The sequence below is a fragment of the Choristoneura fumiferana genome, chromosome 20 (assembly GCF_025370935.1).
Source record: "Choristoneura fumiferana chromosome 20, NRCan_CFum_1, whole genome shotgun sequence".
Taxonomy (NCBI): domain Eukaryota; kingdom Metazoa; phylum Arthropoda; class Insecta; order Lepidoptera; family Tortricidae; genus Choristoneura; species Choristoneura fumiferana.
Genome location: NC_133491.1, coordinates 9,373,549 through 9,393,395, shown reverse-complemented (window position 1 = coordinate 9,393,395; position 19,847 = coordinate 9,373,549).

Genomic DNA, 19,847 nt, shown 5'->3' with positions numbered 1-19,847 from the left:
TACGTACTAGCTCGAAGTCGGTGACTCAGCACGACCCAGCAGGAGTGGGACAATTCACTATAGTCGTCTGGTATCCGGCCGTATGGTCCGTAGGTGAGGACCTACATACTATGGGTTTCAATCCCTCCTGCTGGGTCGTGCTGAGTCACCGACTTTGAGCTAGTACGTACCTACTTAGCTAGAAAAATATTTTCAAGGGTTTTGTAGCCGGTTCCATTTTTTGTTATTTTTTTATTTTTTGGAGTCGGTTTTTTTTTTTGTAAAATTTTCTTTATTTATCACTTTTTAGTGATTTGTAGCCAAAGAACATCTCACAACGATTCCATTAAGCTCAAACACGACTTAGTTACGTTTGTTTTATAACAGAGTTCCGTTGCCTACCTTCTGGCTTCAGCATCAGATCAGTTCGAAAGAATCATTAACTTATGATTAATTAATCATGATAATTTAAATTTAACCCGTGCAATACTTGTTATTGATAGTATTAGTTCCGTTGGTCAAATCTGGTCTTCATCATCAGTTCCACTTCACCAAATTATGATTTGCAAGAGCAAATGCACGAGTTACTGCTAAATATATCCAAATTACCATAGGTGTCCCTACAATATTTGAAGAGTTCCCTCGATTTCCTTAAGATCCGATCATCAGATCCTAATTTGCTGCTTATGGGACCTAATTGAAAGCATTCCTAGACGAACTCAAAAAAATTTTTTCAAATCGGTTCATAAATGACGGAGTTCTGAGGTAACAAACATTAAAAAAAAAAAAAAAAATACACCGAATTGATAACCTCCTCCTTTTTTGAAGTCGGTTAAAAAATGTGACTGATTGCAGGCGCGCTAATTCATTATTGTCGAGCTAGCGCGCCTGCAATCTTTTAAATTTTTAATTTTTCGCTGACCATAAACTATGCACTTCACCTTCTGATATGTAAAGAATAATGTCAACTTTACGGACATTTTTGAGAAAAAGTTACTTATTGTATAGGTAGGTATACATTAAAAAGCATAAACGAATCGGCTCAATTTTTTGCACAATAATAGTTCAAAAACTGGAGATTGATATGCATAATTTAACTTTAAAAATTCACGCCAACTATTCTGAAATAAGTTTTTATTGACTGTATTTAAAATGTGATCCAATCAAGTCAACCTTATTACTAAGGATTGGATTGATTTCAATTAGCAAGATTTGATCCGAACAAACAAATATTGCAAGTAAAACGCTAGTAAAAAAGATAAACAGTGGCCGGCACGCGTCGGGTCGCATCGCAGCGCATATTTCAGTGCGCTACAATAAATTGAAGAGATTGCAGCAGTTCAATAGCGCTTGCACGAAAACCAAACATAGGTTATGGTTTCTAAATGTTTTGGTCACTTGATAGGCGATATTAAATTAACTAATACTAAATCTTCAAGCCATCGCTTCTTTCTTTCATAAAAAAGTCATAAACCTCGTTTAGCTAAAATACTACATAGATTTGTCCTTGCGAATGCTAGTAAAATAGGTACAAACGTAGGTAGTTCAGGACTTTTTCAACTTTAACATTAAGGTTATTTTTGTCTGTACATCGAATCATTTGATTCCTATCCTGACCCACCGTAGAACGTTCTCATAGTGTAAGACGACATAATGAATTCTCTTGTCAAGCACTGCGATGTCACTATGATTTTTTCTACGAAACAGTTCCACAGTGGGTCACGATTCAATTAGTTCGATAGTACACTAGGCATTTATGAATACGAAGCCATACAATATGCACCCGCCACGTGATCCTTGTAATGCAGGTACTCGTATCAGGCTTTCGAATTGAGAACTGCAAATAAGCGTTTGCTTTTTCTTCTTAATAGGTAGGTACTTAAGTACTCGCTACTCGTAAATACTTGGGCTTAATCTTTGATAGTTTCAGTTGCTCTGGGAAGATACCTTGTTGAAATAAAAGATTTATAATATGAGACAAAGGACGACTCAAGCAATCAGCGTTCAACTTTAGTATGTCCGTTGTGATATTGTCATACCACAGGACTTAGTACTATTATTCAGTGACATAATTATCTTGTAAACCTCATTCTCGTCTACACGTCTTAAAAACATAGAATATGGATTGTTGTAGCTATGTAAAAGGTAAGCATGTTAATGCCAAACTACGTAGTATTTAAAACTTCAATTAAAAATGGGCCAATAGGTCGGCATCTGCGTAACTTGTACTACCTTAATTTCCATTTGTTCACTGTTTATTACTGGAGCTTATAATTCCAAACGTATATCAGGTATATATAATGTAAATATAATTTTGTACCTTTCGGCGTCGAGACCCTTGGTCCGTGGGGCCCTGGCGCTCTGAGTCTCTTGAAGATCTATCAAAGAGACTCAGAGGTAAGGTACCACAGGAGACCGAAGAGCTAGCAGTTTCTTCGCTCAACGCATCAGCCTTACGATCCAGCGGGGAAATGCTGCCAGCATCTTTGGTACCATGCCGCGCGCAGGGTCCATTTTTAAATTTAAGTATTCATCATCCCAGCCTACATGCGTCCCACTGCTGGGCACAGGCCTCCTCTCAGAACAAGAGGGCTGATCAGCTGTCGCGTTTTGCCGACCGTGGCGGTCACAGAGTTAATGGAAAGAAAAAAAAACTTTCGTACCTAATAATTCATCCTCAATAATCTAACCAACAAAAAGTTGGAAAACCCCCATCATTGTCACTTCAAAGTTCAATATCTCAGAATAGGCTGAACTGATTCTGATAAAAAATTTTCGAAAATCGTGCCATAGGCGCCATGTCGGCATTACGTGGCGCGTATGGAGCGATTCTATATTTTTTTTGTCGTCTGTTGCCGACCGTGGCGTTCAAAAGGTTAAACTGACCCGTGATTGACTCCTTTCTAATCCGATGAAAAATGCAGATAAGGCCAAAGTTATCCATTTTACTACTTTAACATACTATTTAATACAGTTAGATCCCATCAGGCATCCCTAGCACAGCGTTGCAAGTCAAGCACAACGTGATATTGTTATTGAATAAAACATACAGGTGACGGGCAACGAGGTCGAACAAAATCATGCTTAGTTATGGAATAGACAATTCAGAATACACTTCATGTCCTAAATCCTTCAAAGTTTCGACAATTTTATGTGATAATCAGTAAAAATAGAATAACAAAATATATTTAACTATTTTACATTACTTACCACCAAGTTAATACTGTTGTAAAGCATAAAATTGACTACATTTTATTTTTAGGTTTGAAATTTATCGGTCAATCTGCGCTCGTTATTTCAATCTAACAACAAAAGTGCAAAATGCTAATAATACTTATCAACTTATCATTGTTATATTATCACATATCGTCATATTCATATCACAGCCTATGTAAGTACGTCTCCCTACTTAGGCACAAGCCTCAACAGAATGGAAGGCTTAGGCTGTATGTAGTTCCCACGCGGGCCCAGTGCCGGTTGGGAACATCACACACAGGAGTGATTTGCTTCCTAGGCTTTTTAAATGTGATAAAACCTGGGTAAAAATATATGGGTATAAAAAAGTAATTCAATGATGCCCGCAGTAGAACTAAGGTTACCGAGTAGCTCGAAGAATTGCAAAACTGAAGTGGCAATGGGCGGGGCACATTGCTCGCAGGACTGATGGCGTGATGGCCGATGGGGTCAGAAGGTTCTCGAATGGCGTCCGTGGACCGGGAGACAAGCTGTCGGTAGACCTCCACAAGATGGAGCGACGACCTGGTTAAGATCGCGGGATCGCGGAAAGCACAAGACCGGTCTGAGTGGAGAGCCTTGGGGATGTCTATGTCCAGCAGTGAACGTCTTTCGGCTGACATAATGATGATGAATTCAATGATGTGTATGAAGTTCTTCTTCCTTCACCGTAAAGAATTTCAGATTTACAATACAATACAATACAAAGACTCTTTATTGTACACCAGAAATAGTAAGCGTTACAAAAAACAGATACACAGAGAAAATTATAAGGTAAGCAAGGTAAGGTAGATCTACTGTTGCATAATATGAGACATCTGTGTTAAGTCCGAAAACTTGAACCCGAGCTTAAACCATACAAATTGACTGACTGGAAAAAGTATTAAAAGTAACCTATTCTAATTTCGGTATAATTAAGAAATAATACTCACAATAATTGACTTCAACGTTATTTATGATTACATAATGACGATGTATCTACGAGTAGCTATTATGAATCATTCTAATCAGTTCTTATCAGCTCAGCGGGTGTTAGCGGAGGCTAGACGGAATTGGTCGATCAGCATAAACGTGTAATGTTAGAGATGTCACTATGCAAATAATACAGAGTATTTAGAACACAGATTAGGTATGCACTACACAGGGTAAACGATCGACCATGAACAATCGGAAAAGTGCAACACATAAAAATACGCCCTCTGAAATATCAGAGCACTAGTTAGGTGGTAAAAAAAAAATTTAAATACGCACTTACGCCTTTAATAGTACACGTGGTTTTGATACGACAAAGCGGCCGCGTTCAAATGCTTATGAGCACTTTAACAGTAGACAGCTCCAGTGCAAATGATGGCGAATGTACAAGTACTTTTGCTATTACGTATACGAAGTAAAATGGGTTTTTAGTCGGCTGCCACCAAGAAAGGAAGAATAATACCTATGTATTTTAGTACTGTAGAGGTATTCATATCGACGCTTTACATGGCATTATTATAAAAAAATACGCGCGATAAATAGCGTTACATCTAGACACCTAATACCTAAGCTTAGTTTTGGTCTGTTCATAGATTAAATCACTTTTCATACTTATTTCAACATTTTTATGAACCGTTCATGGATAAGTCCACCTTTGTAATTTGTAATTTTCTATCTATCTGTATTTCCTCTTTGAACAATAAAAAGTTTGAACTACCTACGCAGACGTGCTTCGGTAAATCCAGTTTATGTTGACACTTAATTGACCGTTCATTTCGGCAAGCGTGTTAGCTGTATCAGAGTGGTGTGGTCGCGGACGTGTCGGGACCAGGGAGTGTCATCACACGTGGTCGGCAACGTGACAGCCGGCGACGCGTCGCCGACGCTGCCGGTGCATGGCTGGGGGCCAAATATGCAACGTGACCGCCACAGACTAGTCACATCCAAATCGTCAGATTATTATATAAGAGTTTTTTTAAGGTTCACTTAACATCCCCTTTGAAAGTCTGACGCACTCGATATTTTTTTTTCATTTTTTACCCTTACGTACGACCACCACCATCATGGAAACAATCAGATTATACGTACATTTTTTTAAATACGTAGGATATGGATGGTATCAATATCTGACACGCTCGAGTATGTCCATGCAACAGTTTTTTTTTACATTTTTAAATTCTATAGCCGCTCCCCCCACCGATAAAAAGGTATATTATATATTATTATATGACATTTTTTCTTTTTATCACCTAAGCTTCGCAACCCAAAAGGTATCTATGACGCTCTAGTAATTTATCTGTAGATGAAAGTAGTCAAACCCCGAGGCCGTATTGCCTGACGTTTCTGACGCTCGCGATCGCAATCAAATGACAGATTTCGCATACAAAAACTGTCATTTGATTGCGATCGCGAGCGTCAGAAACTTTAGACAATACGGCCTCTGGTTGTAGCTGGCTTATAGTTTCGCCATGTATGTGTCTGTCTGTCTGTCCGTCCATCCGTCCGTTTGCTTGGGTTGCTAAAACGATTTTTGGATTCAGTGATTTGTTTGCGAAATATTCAACTTTAAAGTGCAAATTTTCATGAAAATCGAGCGTCCCCCCTCTCAAATCTAAACAGGTCGGTGGAAAAATATGAAAAAATTCAGTATGGTAGTAAAGTATATCAAACTTTCAAGGTAAACTATAACGGCTAAGTTTGCTTGAGAATTATTAGTAGTTTAAGAGTAAATAGCAGCCTAAGGTATAAAATATACCTAAACTTGGAAAATTCCGTATAAAATACGAAATCCTTAGAAAAATATTACTTATTTTTTTCGTAATGCCTACGGAACCCTATTTTGGGCGTGTCCGACACGCTCTTGCCAGTTTTTTATATGCGACAGATTACAGCTGATAATACACGTAACGTCCGTGCTAGGGGTTATTCTATACGTCTGTTTACTATTCGATGACCATCCACGCCCTCGCATAGTTGGAAGCCAGTGACTATTTATAAAGAAGGTAAAATATGTTTATAAGGGAAATTGTGCCTCTTGTTGAATGCGGCACATCAAAAGGGAACATTGGGCAAAATTCTGAGCAGGGGTAGCACAAACCGTAAACAAAAACAAACCGCCATTTCTTCTTAGTCTAAATGTCAGTTCTCTTTATTATAGTTTGTCGCCATGACATATATTTATTATTAACAAAATAACATGATATTTTGATTTTTTTTCGCGCTGTCATCGTTCATCCACCATTACCTCTCATATTTCGTTTTCTAGAATTTTTCTACCGTACAACGGCAAAAACTACTAGACACTGGCAAAATTGTCCTCCAATGGACAGAGCCATATTTTTTTTAAGAAACAACAACATGATATTTACATCGATAGTAACGATAGAGTTATATTTACAAAAAAAATATTGAAATAATAATAATAAATCTTTATTGTTCAAAACACATGTATAATTACAATATGAACCCTGGAGACTGTGTTAGTTTTCACTATGTTACAGTCTCCAGTGGATATACCCTTATCATGAATGAACATTGATTCGTTGTTAAAAAACCATTCCAATTCCACTTGTACATTATTATGTGTGCGTGTGTGATAATAGGATATTATGGCATCCTACGGACATTTTAAAACACATTTATTTTAAGACAAAAAAATTGCAGGTGGTAGGACCTTCTGCAAGATCCACCCGGATTGCTACCACCATCTTGCTCGCTAATCCTGCCGTAAAGCAGCAGTGCTTGCACTGTTGTGTTTCGGCGAGGAGAGTAAGACAGCCGGTGAAATTACTGGCACTTGAGGTATCCCATCTTAGGCCTCTAAGTTGGCAACGCATCTGCAATCCCCCTGGTGTTGCAGTGTCTATGGGCGGTGGTGATCTCTTACCATCAGGAGACCCACTTGCTCATTTTCCATCCAGTCGAATGACTTATAATATTATAATTGTGAATTGAATTGTTTAATTTTGTAGTATAATATAAAACAAAATAAAGGTAACTAAAACTACATACAAACTAAAATTATAAATAAAAAAGTTGCCCAAAATCACTGCCAGGTGGTAAGGTGCCCAGAAGGCTGGCAGCATTACCACGCTGTATGGCAATGCTTAATCTTTGTGCTAAGAAAAAGCCAGCCCTCTGGTCACCCGAAGCCGTAATCAATTTGGACGACAATGATTTAAAAATATTAACAGCACTCAAACCCCAAGGACCCATGGTTTCTACCCCAAACGGCTCAAAAATGTAGGCACTACTGATGCCTACATATTTGCGCCGTTTGAGGCATTCCGCAGAGTCTGCAGCGGCACCGGCCCTGTTAGCTGTAGATGGAAGGTGGGACGGCGCGAGTGTGTCGACGCAAGTGGCGTCCCAAACCAACGGCCGTCCCATTTTCCATGGCATGAGCGTCATGCCGTCGGGCCTCTTGCCGTCGTCGCGGACCAAGACAGCTGATGCTCCGGCACTGACCAAGGCCCGGCGGATGACGTCGTTAAGGGCTGCATGCCGCGGGATGCGTCCAGTACTGTTGCGGCAGGAGAGTCCATGGTGGCCGAGGCAGTCGACCTGCATACCGCAATGGCAGCGATGTGGGGCGAATAAAAAAAACTGTTAACGGTTTGTTCTAGTGCTGCATTCTGACGGCAAAACATTTCAGTACTATTCCCTATTCAAATCGCATTCCAATTCTGTTATAGGAACTGACTATCTAATCCACAGATGGTGAGTTGGCTGTATTTCCAAGCCAGGTTTCCACACGAGGCGGAGGCAGCGTGTTGAACAACGTGACATCCGGCTGACACGTTCAAATGTCGACTAGCAAGAATTACGACGGCATGTGTTAAGTGTGTGTACCTAAGCGTAATGTGTGTGATGGAAAGGTAAGATTGTTTTTTTGGAATCTTTTTGTATTTTTTATTTCAATACCAAATTTTTTGTTACTTTTACGGTCATCCCGTAAAACCCATATCGAAAATGCAAACTGAAATATAGATGCATTGAAAGACCAGAAAAATAAGACCAGCGCTGGGAATTGAACCCAAAATAAAATACAAAAAGATTCCAAAAAAACAATCTAAATTTGATTGCTTAATAACGACATCTTTTGTCCGGGTGAGCGGTTAGTTCCAATGGGGTGCTAGTGTCGCTGCTTAAGTGACTAAATAAAATAAAATAAACTAGCTGAGATATATGTGGTGCATAGGAGAAATTCGTGTCTGTATCACTGTCCAGTGGTGGTTTAGTGGTATAGCACGTCCAAATAGTGGCCGGAGAAATTACTGGTACTTGAGGTATCCCATCTTAGGCCTCTAGGTTGGCAACGCATCTGCAATCCCCTGGTGTTGCAGGTGTCTATGGGCGGTGGTGATCTCTTACCATCAGGAGACTCACTTGCTCGTTTGCCATCCAGTCGAATAAAAAAAAACATGGCACGGAATGCCGAGGACCTCTGGGTTCGATTCCCAGCGCTGGTCTTATTTTTCTGGTTTTTCTATGCATCTATATTTCAGTTTGTATTTTCGGTGATGGAAAGGTGTTTTATGATTACCTAATTTGGAATATAGGTAGATGTAGTAAATAATGTTTTGTGATCGTACTTTGTTAGATGTTTTGTTTAGCTTACTGAAGCTTACTGAGAAAGCAAGCTAAACAAGAACTTATCCGACAAAAACTACACTTCGTCAATTGGATAACCCTTTTCCAGGCGTAGTGCATATGCAGGTAAAGACCACGACAATATGGTACAAAATTAATTGAAATCGTTAAAAATATTATTTGTTTACAAATTAATCCCTGGTGGAAACATAGGGAATTAGCGGGGCCTGGAAAAGGGTTAAAAAAATGGACTTGACTTCATAATTACCGAGCGAGAAAAATATTTTTAGTTGATATTGGTGTGTTATCATTAGATAGGTCTTTCAAAATTACTTTTGTTGCACATTAAGTACTATGAGTGACCCACTTTATGTTACAGTCGATGATGTGTGATGAATGTGGTGGTGGTGAAAGAAGAGGTGAAAGGGCCGATCAACTATTTTACCGACACTTTGGGCGTCTCCTGCGTTACCAAAGTTGTCTCTGGTGTTACCAAAAAATCTCACTTCCAACAAGATATTTCACGGTTTAATAGGGTAAACTTACGTAGGATGTAATGTATTCCTGTACACCATCTATTAAATTACAGAAAAAACATGTTTACTTACAAAAATCTGCAATTGTTTGAAAAATGTCGCGGACAGATACAATACTAATGTCGGTAAAAAGTTGATTGGCCCGAAAACGTTTGTGATTCAAAGTGTGTTTAGACAATATGGCCTCTCTCAGCAAAGAGACGTACGTATTGTATAGGCTAAAGATGTTGATGATGAACATGAAACTACCGTGAGACAATAGCCCGAAACATGTCGAGCTAAACTCGGTTTAAGACGTGAGTTATCCGTTACAATATCATTTAATGTTGATGATGAGTTAAAGGCAGGTTGATTGTAACGATGTGATTAAGAATTCGTCAGCGCAACGTGAAGCGTGCTACGCAACGTGACGCCACACGTTTGTCAGAATTCCGAAGATAGCGTAATTAGTAGCAACGCATGTGCACGATAGGGATAATAGGAATGATCGATTACGAATGAGGGCTATCGTTTTGTCTCACTAGATGGCGCACTGTTGCGTGAGGTTTTTAAGTATGGCTTTAAAAGTCTGTTATTACGGGCGTGAAAACAAAGTTTACATTAAAATCATATTTATACACCTTAAAGCCGTACCATAAAATATCGAGCAGCCACAGTGTGCATAGTCCCCGTTTTGTTCGGAAATAAGGGAGGACAAAGGTTTCCGAAAGACAAAACTGTCTGAAAGCACGGACATTAATTGCCCCGGAACGCATATTTGCCATAATAGTTTCAGGTATTGCAAAATTCACACAATTATTCTAATTATAAATAAACCCGCGTTGCTCACCCAAAAACTATGAGATTTGACATTTCGGAGACCTCACGCTACACTAGCGCCTCTAGTGTGAATTCATACGCGATAGCCCTCATTCATTTGCATACCTTTGAGGGCCAAATTTTTTGCCGCTCAGCGCTCAGTATATTAAATAGACAGATCTGCGGTAGATCTGGGGTGTCTTGGAGCAGTGCCATAACTCTGTCAACACAATCACAAAATACAGTTATTACTAAAGCTGTGTCCATACAAATCGCCGTACAAATGAAGGTAGCTCGCAGCACAACCAATAGGAAATATTACTGCAATTTTCTGCCGTCAGAGTGCAGCACTAGCACAAAACCGTAAACAGTTTTTTGAGTATCTTAAATGCCATAATATCATATTATTTCAAAAACATTTTTGGAAATATAGCTCTAACGTTAACGATGTAAATATCATGTTATTTTGTTACTGTTACTAATAAATTATATCATGACTTTTAAAGGTTCTAATACTCTTTGGTCGTGATCTCGCATGGCGACAAAATTTAAAGGGAACTAACGTTATCATGAGTTTGCGCTAGTGCGCCCCCTGCGCAGAGCTTTGCCTAATATGCCCTATTAGAGAAATGTCTGAAAATCTTCTAATTGTATGTCTTTGTCTATGTCAGTATCTAGTGCAATAATTCTTTACCTATATTGTGATGTTTCAAAAGAAACAAACATAATTTATTATTAATCATCCTTACTAATATTATAGATGCGAAAGTGAGTTCGTTAGTTTGTTCCGCTTTCACGCCTTAGCTACGGAACCGATTGCCGTGAAATTTTGCGTACACTATATTGGAAGACATCGGTAAGATACATTAGAATTTAGTATAATATTAATATTATAAATTATTATTATTATATTAGTACATTAGTAGTTAAATTTTGTCCATGAAAAGAGTAAGGTCAATGTGGCCAAGACCGCATACTTCATTTTTTTTTACCTCGGAGTGATCTAGCTGCGTTAATTATTCACCTGCGTTAACACTTGTACTTGCATACGATGAAGAATTTCATAAATAATAGTTAAGCTATAGAGATAGATCATTTTATTCACAAATGAAGCAAAAAAATAGTATTTTCTAAAATTCGGCGAGTAGACGGACTTCCCGTGTAGTTTAAGGTAAGTCCGTCTAGTAATGATATCGGCATACTATGGGTCCTTATATGTAAGTATGCGAATCCTCAAAAAAAATGAAACAAGACAATGAAAAGTGTACTTTAAACGTGTTAACATAAGGCTTAGATTCGGAATAAACACAATTTTTCTTATTCAAAGGCAAGTCCGGCATATATTACGTAAATGGGGTGGTAAACCTTTTTTGGCAAAAAAATATATAATAAGTACTTACTCATTTATAAGGTTCCCAAATAAAGGATCAATTGAAATTATAAAATGTATTTTAATAGTTTAATTTTTAATTTACTGAGATCAAAGAGGGTCACCTAGCACTGATAGTGCAAGCTTTGCTTAGTTTGGGCTAATATTTATTTGATTATTTATTTATTTGATAGGTATTTTTAATTTATATTTTCGGTGACATAGTGCCACAGCATAGTGCTGAGGGTGAGGGACACATTTCCGTACTAGTTTCAAGATCAAAATGCCTTATGAAATCGTAATAATATTGAAATTGTAAAAACAGTTGGTAACTTCTGATTCAAGGGAAGTCCGGCATATGACGGACTTGCCTTGTACATAGTAGACGGACTTTCCAACTTAACGAAATTTTTATTGTGATAAATGATGGTACGTATAATTACAAAAGTAAGCCATTTTCTGATAAATTAAACACAGAATAAAGTTAACTGGTTCTTATATTACTTCTGTAGTTACTTTCTGGTGCAAAATCTTGTCACGAACTATTTTTAACAATTTTGTTAGCAGAGACCGTCGCACTATCATTTCGAGTTCCATACATGCAATTACTTGTTGAGGCGGATTGCTCTGAAGTTCGTTGTCACAGCGCCATCTGTTTTAGAGTGAGGGAACAAGCGCGACAAACTGCTTTATATACTGGACGCTAAAGCAGGAACCGCTTTCAAATTCAAAAGTTATAACGTGTTGACGGACTTGCCTTGTAGACGGTCTTGCCCACATTGACCTTAGATCAACCTTTTGGAGTGAGACATAGTCAAGAAGAAAAATAATTAAATTAGATGAATTAAATAGGATGAGGGACAGAGGAGGTGACCTCCGTTCCGTGTCGTATAGATAATTATAAATACATATTATACCTATAATTAATTCCGATCCGCATTAGCGATCCCTTCAAAAAGCGAACCTACTGTGTTAAAAATAAAGTTGTGTAAAATACTTGTGATGTCATTTGATGATATTGTCAATCTGTTTAAAAAAATATGTGTCTGTTGAGTTCCTTGCCGGATTCTTCTCAACAGAGGTTTTTCCGAACTGGTGGTAGGTTTTTTTTGACATTCGTTAGTGCTTGTTATAGCCTAAATTGAATAAATATATATTTTGACTTTGACTTTGAAATGAAATATTTTTATTGCAAGACCACAGTTAACAAGTTATATATATAACTACCTATGATGCCTCATAGGCATGCAAAATTTTAACATATTTATTATGAGCTATAAAATCTATAAAAAAAATATTAAACAATATGTAGATCTACATTTAAACAATTAAACAATAAAAAGAAAAACTTAACACATTTAACATAAATGTATAACTGAGTACTATCTATCAGGTATCTTTTAATTTTTAGTATCTAACTAAAATATTGTCTTTGACATATTAAAAATTTAAGACCAAGAACAAACATTCGTATTATTCATAAAAATATCTGCCCCGGCCGGGAATACAACCCGGGACCTCAAGCTTCGTAGTCAGGTTCTCTAATCACTTGGCCATCCGGTCGTCACATATCCTTGAAGATTAATTCCTCCGTAATATTCCTTGAAGATAGAGTTGCACCAAGGGATTTTTGCAATTCTTACGGCATAGAAAGCTAGTATTTTTTTATTCTTTCTCAGAAACAGCAGATGAAGAAATATAACATTATACGAGGTCTCAAATAACTTGCTTATTATGACCCTGATCTGTAGGGCTACTACGAAATTCAAAAATCGAATTTCGTATCGTACCGTCCCGCTGAAGCTAATATTATTTCATACGAGAGTGAGAGGGACGGTACGATACGAACTTCGATTTTCGGATTTCGTAGTAGCCCTATACTGGGCCTAGGTCAGTTCTTTCCACTCCACACCCCATCTCAAACCATCTCTTGCACCTCTTGTTATAAAAGACCTCAAGTTAGATTCAGGCGATCTTGATTATCACTAATGTACATCACACACACAACAAACATCACGCCTGTATTCCCAAATGGGGTAGGCAGAGCACACGAAACGTTACCGCTTCGGAGCCACTTTTAGCAATTTTAGGTTTTAAGTTTGACAAAAACTGTACAATAGTGACAGGCAATTGGTTTAAAGTTTGACAAAAACTGTACAATAGTGACAGGTGGCTAGCCTGTCGCCTACGGTATACCTTAACCTATATCCTCAGTCGCATACTCATACTAGCATTGTACATATTATAAAACAAATAGCGGCACGTATGTATATGAATACAATCAGCGATTATCAGTCGCGTTTATAAGTAGTTAGCTTTTCACAAAAGTTCCAGTGACATTATAAAAAGCCCGCAAAAAAACAAATGGTTTCACTGTCCAACAATAAAATATAAGAAGTTTTCTTAAGTCCCTAATAATTTGAATTACGGTAATTAGCGGCTAAACTTTGACATCTATCCTTATTAGTGTTAAAAAGTGCCTCAGTGCACGTTTTGCGCCATGGCACCTTTCAACGTGACACACCACGTGTTATCGCTATCTCTTTCTACATCAGCCGTGCGCATTAGACAGCACTATGTTTACTTACTACGTTAGGATTAGGAACTATGTATTGTATTGTACTTATTGTAAAACTTTACTGTACATAATAACACATGAGAATAACAGAACACAGGATAATAAGATGTGAACTTGTGAGCGGAGCTGCCTTTAGCATACTTTTACAAGATTTTTTTTACTTGCAATCATCATCCCAGCCTATATACGTTCCACTGCTGGGCACAGGCCTCATCTCAGAACAAGAGGGCTTGGGCCGTAGTTCCCACGCGGATTGGGAACTTCACACGCACCATTGAATTGCTCCGCAGGTGTGTGCAGGTTTCCTCACGATGTTTTCCTTCACCGCAAAGCTCGTGGTAAATTTCAAATGTAATTCCGCACATGAATTTTGAAAAACTCATAGGTGCGAGCCGGGGTTTGAACCCACGACCCTCTGCTTGAGAGGCGATAGGTCAAACCACTAGGCCACCACGGCTTTTTTCCTTTAACTTGCAATGCTCATACATAATTATTCGAAGGTATGTAGATATTCTGCCTCTGCCCTCCTAAGCCAAAAGCTAATAAGTATCTCAATAAAACAATTTTGAGTTATTAGTACTATTTTTTGTAGCTTAAGACATTCTGCATCACATGGTGTAATAACTCAAGGGTTTTTTTTTACATACCGCCGCTTAGGACGCGACTCCCCGTATTAGTAGGTAGGTACAAAATATATGTCGTTTTCAATCATAATCGGCCGGAAGACTGCTGAACAAAGGCCTCCCCCTTAGAAGGCCACAATGAACGACAACTCGCCACCTGCATCCACGTTGCTCACACGCAACATGTCATCAGTCCACCTAGTGGCCAACGCTTCGTCTTCCGGGTCGTGGTCACCACTCGAGGACTTTAATTCTCCCCTAATGGTTATCTGTTCTTCGAGCGATGTTATAGGAAGGAAAATAACGTTATTTAATGTTAATTTTATTAAAATTCAAACAGTTTCGACGTTACTGTATGTTACATACTTATATAGCGGCCTCGTACATAATGTAGTAGCCACGTGTCTGACAATCGCATGAGCGATACAAAACACAGCGACGGTAATTATCATAAACTGTGGTGAAAAAATGGAACAGCGAATTGTTATGTCTGGCTACTCTGGTTAAACCAAATCAAAAACAAAACGTTTATTTTGTACTAGCGACCCGGCTTTGCATTGTGCAATTTTCAAACAAACGCGCGTCGCTATGTAATACATGTATCATATTATATTTCGTAAAAAAATATGTAACTGATGGTGAACATCGCATGCAAATCGGTTAGTTTAAAAGATTTAAGCGTAGGTACAGAAGGTGGGTAGTGACTTTGTTTTATAGTATATTAAGAAGTAGATTAATTCCTTGTATCAGTCCAAGTCCTCTCAATCTGAGAAGATGCTGTGCAGCGAAATTTATATAGTCAGGCCGCAGAAGACTGAAAAGAGAATCCTAAGGCTGCGGTCACGAAGTCAGCGGGCAGCGGCGCGGGGAGCGGCACAGCGAGCATGTTCTCTGTTCATTGCGGGTGCTGCCGGGCCAAGCGCTCGGTTGATTTATGCCCGGTTCACATTATTCCAGTAAAACCGTTCCAGTGGCATGACACTGCGGTGCTCGATATATCTTGTGTAACTTGTTTGGATTGTGACCCCGCAATGTATCGCTACTGGCACGATTTTACTGGAATAATGTGAACCGGGCATTATGCGATAAATGCTGCGTCAAACGCAATGCGCTTGATGCACATCAATTTGCATCGGATAATTTATTACCAAACATTGTCTTACGCGGTGAGCGCAGCGACAAACGCATTTTGGTAATAAGCGTGGACTGTGATTGGTTAGATTAGATGTGCTTCAAACACAGCGTAAATCGCATAAATAAACCGAGCGCTTTATTTAATAAAACTTACAAGTAGTACATAAATAATTCAAACAACAAAAAACAAAATTTCTCATACAAAAAAGTGATAAGTATGAGAAATTAATTCACACACACACACCACACAAAAACATCACGCCTGTATTCCCAAATGAGATAGGCAGAGCACACGAAACGTTACCGCTTCGGAGCCACTTTTAGAAGTTTTAGGTTTTAAGGCTTGTTATTTTGTTATTTACTTTATTAAATAAGGACCGGTAACCACTGTGCAGAAAGCGTTTCCACCGCGCAATGAACAGAGAACACACTCGCCGCGCGTAACCCGCTGACTTATTGATCGCGGCCTAACAGTAAACATCAAAACACAAAATACACGAGTTAGAAAGAATAAAACTACACCTAAGTGCAGTAAACTCGTATACCTACTGGTCCAGTGCGCATGCTTCGTTCAACGTGAGACGCCATGACCTACCCCAACCTCGTGTCATCAACGTACACCCAGCATACGGTATAGCACGAAGTACATTACACAGTAAGTATTTTTAATGTATTTATAGCATTGTCGTCCCCGGTTTTATAAGAACGGACCCATCTCTTCTCGTGGGTGTCGTAAAGAGCGACTAAGGGATCTGTGTTGATACAACTTATTACGAATTCTGGACTCTAGCAGTGCGGCATGAGAAGCAAGGGGACGTCATCACACTATCCCATGTTTTTTTATAATTTATAGTTAAATGTATACTAATGTAACTACGTGAGCTAAATAAACATAAAAGGATGTGAACATGATATCTAACAAGATATCTCGAGCAATGTCCAATTTTGTGATCATGTGGAAAATAAAGCCAAAATTGCTGCCAGGAAGTTAGGGGTTCTCTCTCAATCGTGGAAAGCGATACTTCGAATCGAGCCATCGCCTACAGCTCTACAAGGCTCAGGTTCGTCCTCACTTCGAGTATTGTTCTCACCATTGGGCTGGAGCTCCTCAGTATCAGCTGCTTCAATTCAATTGCTAGCTGCGCGCAAAGCTGAGGATAAAGACTAAGTAGTAAATGATAAGAGATAAATGTGTGAAGGATGGAGTGGGAAAAGTTGATCCAAACTGCCAAGGACCGTGCCTAGAAGAAAATTACGCGAACCTTACACTCTAATAGAACTAATGGGAGGGAAGAAGAAAATTAATAACCTATTCAACTTATACTTGGTTTGGATAGGTATTTAACTTAATGTAAACAAAACAACGTCAATTGGTGTCTTAAATCTTGTAATTCCCCCATTAAACTATCTAAACATGCTGCAGCTGACCAGGCCCAAGTTCTCAAGCGCCGCAAATACTCTTCTCTTTTAAAGGACTATGGGTCAATGGGTCCCTGGTTGGCTGACATGAGGGCCTTCATGGGGGCCTTGTCGTCCCGGCTGATAGAGACCTCAGGAGACCCCAGAGCTAGCGCTTACCTCTCCCAGCGAATCTCTGACTGTACAGAGAGATAATGCCGCCAGTGTGCTGGGGTCTATGCCGCAGGAGGGCCTCTTAGGTGGTGTTTTCTTTTTATAGTTAGGTATATTTGTGTAAATTGAAAATACAAACTGAAATATAGATGCACAGAAAAACCAGAAAAATAAGACCATCACTGGGAATCGAACCCAGGTCCTCAGTATCCGTACCGCGTGCTATACCGCTACACCACTGATGGTCTGATGGTTTTCAATTTAGGTTTTACGGGATGACCGTAATAGTAAAAATTTGGAATTGAAATAAAAAATACAAAAAGATTCCAAAAAACCAATCTTATATTTGTGTAGTTTTTATTAACTTTGTTTCCTATCATATTATTGTATCTTGTGTTGTGAATAAATAGAATTTATATTTCTGTATTGAAATACACTAGTCTACTTTGTATTACAATGATAGATAAGTAAAATGATTAAAATCCTTGAATGTCTGGCAGCTGAAGTTTGTTTACATTTAGTTAAATGCCTATCCAAACCAAGTAGGTATAGAATAGTTGAAAACCCGCCGAAATCGTTATTTCAAAGTTATATCTCAAAAACGACTGAACCAATTTTAATAAAACATAAACATAACATATAAACAACTAAGAACCTACGCAAAGAAACTCGCTTTCACGTAAAAAAGTGTACCACGTGTAACACGTGCGTAAACCATTGCGAGTGCCATAAAACAAATTCCACGTGGACGGGCACGAATGTGCGGCTTCCAGACACTTCCGTGATCGCCTTATCCTTAGAGATAATCCACGATACAAAACACAGTATTTTAAAGTTTCAAACTTTGATCTCTATTGCGTAATAAAAGAAGGGGGAGTACAGAAAGGTTTTTTTCAGCCTTTTTAACCTCCGGCTCAACAAGAGAGGTGTTTGACGCCAATGTTTGTCTGGCATCATAGCTCTCAAACGGATGGACTGGTTCTGATGCGTTTTTATACGTAAAAGCGAGTTTATTTGCGGTGGTTCTTAAAGTTATTTATATATGTTATGTTTATGTTTAATTAAAATTGGTTGACAATGACATCACAAAATAACAATTTCGGCGAGTTTTCAACTATAGTTGGATCGGTTATTCATTTTCTTCTTTCTTCCTATTAGGGTGTAGGGTTCGCGTAATCTTCTTCTATAGGCACGGTCCTTGATAGTTTGGATCAATATTTCCCACTCCATCCATAACATTGATTATTTACTAATCTTTATCCTCAGCTTTGCGCACAGTTAGCAATTGAATTGATTTTTCGGGATTTCGTAAAAAAATCCGTGGGAATTAAAAAAAAATATACCGTGAATTTCTTTAATTTTCAATAAAAAACTTGCGCCGAATTTCATGTCTCTAATCCTGATTCTCGCTACACAAAAATTAGAGTAAGTATAATTATTAAAAAGAAAAACTCTCCGATAGAAACTATATTGCTTGAATTCATCTAGAGCAGGGTTTCTCAAACTTATGGCTCCACGTACCTCTGTTAAAGTTTCTAGACCATAGCGATAGCCCTGAAAAAATAGAATAGTAAATAATCCCGTTGGTGGTGGTGGTGATAGTTGGGTTTGTGTGATTTGTGCATGTTCTTACAGTGTGGAGGTGGAGGAGCTGCATGAACACACATTTGTTATATAAACGTAGCTATCGTAAAGTCACGGGTAAATATAGTAATTGTTTATAGTTCATTGATATGGACCTTCGCGAATTAACGCCTGATTCAATAAATTAAGGTATTTTACATGGCCACACACGCACACCATGGGGTACCTGACGCGGACTATCCGGCAGGCACGTGTAGATCCGGGGCCGCCGTACTTATTTCATAATCGGGCATCCAGCTCCGTCTACTTGGCAACCGGCACGCGTGAGAATTACCGTAACAAGAGAACGCGTCAGGTACCTACATAAACGTGAGTCCAACAAACGTGCCGTCCGTCACACGAATCGGTACGGAAACTTTCGGACGGGTGACGGCTAGCACGTTTTAGTCCCTTTTGGTCCTTAGGGCTTTTTAAAAACCCATTCTGACAGCTTCTCAATTAAAAAACTGGCCAAGAGCGTGTCGGACACGCCCAAGATAGGGTTCCGAAGCCATTACGAAAAAAATCAAGTAATATTTTTCTATGTAGCATTAAGCACATTTACCTCCCAAACAAATGCGTTAGTGTTGGGATTGGATGGCATGACCCTATGTGTACGTAACTCATTATTTAAATCACGTTTTGATCAAATAACAGTAAGAAACAGAATTTTAAGATCTAACATATCTGTTACAAACGTTGGCATAAATTGTACGCAGCCGTATATGCAACGTGCTGTTGATGAGTCAGAGGCAGCAGTCATCTGTTTGAGAACTACGTCACCTGGCATGTGCAGAGTAGATTACATTGCAACGAACGGTATTGAGATCACTATC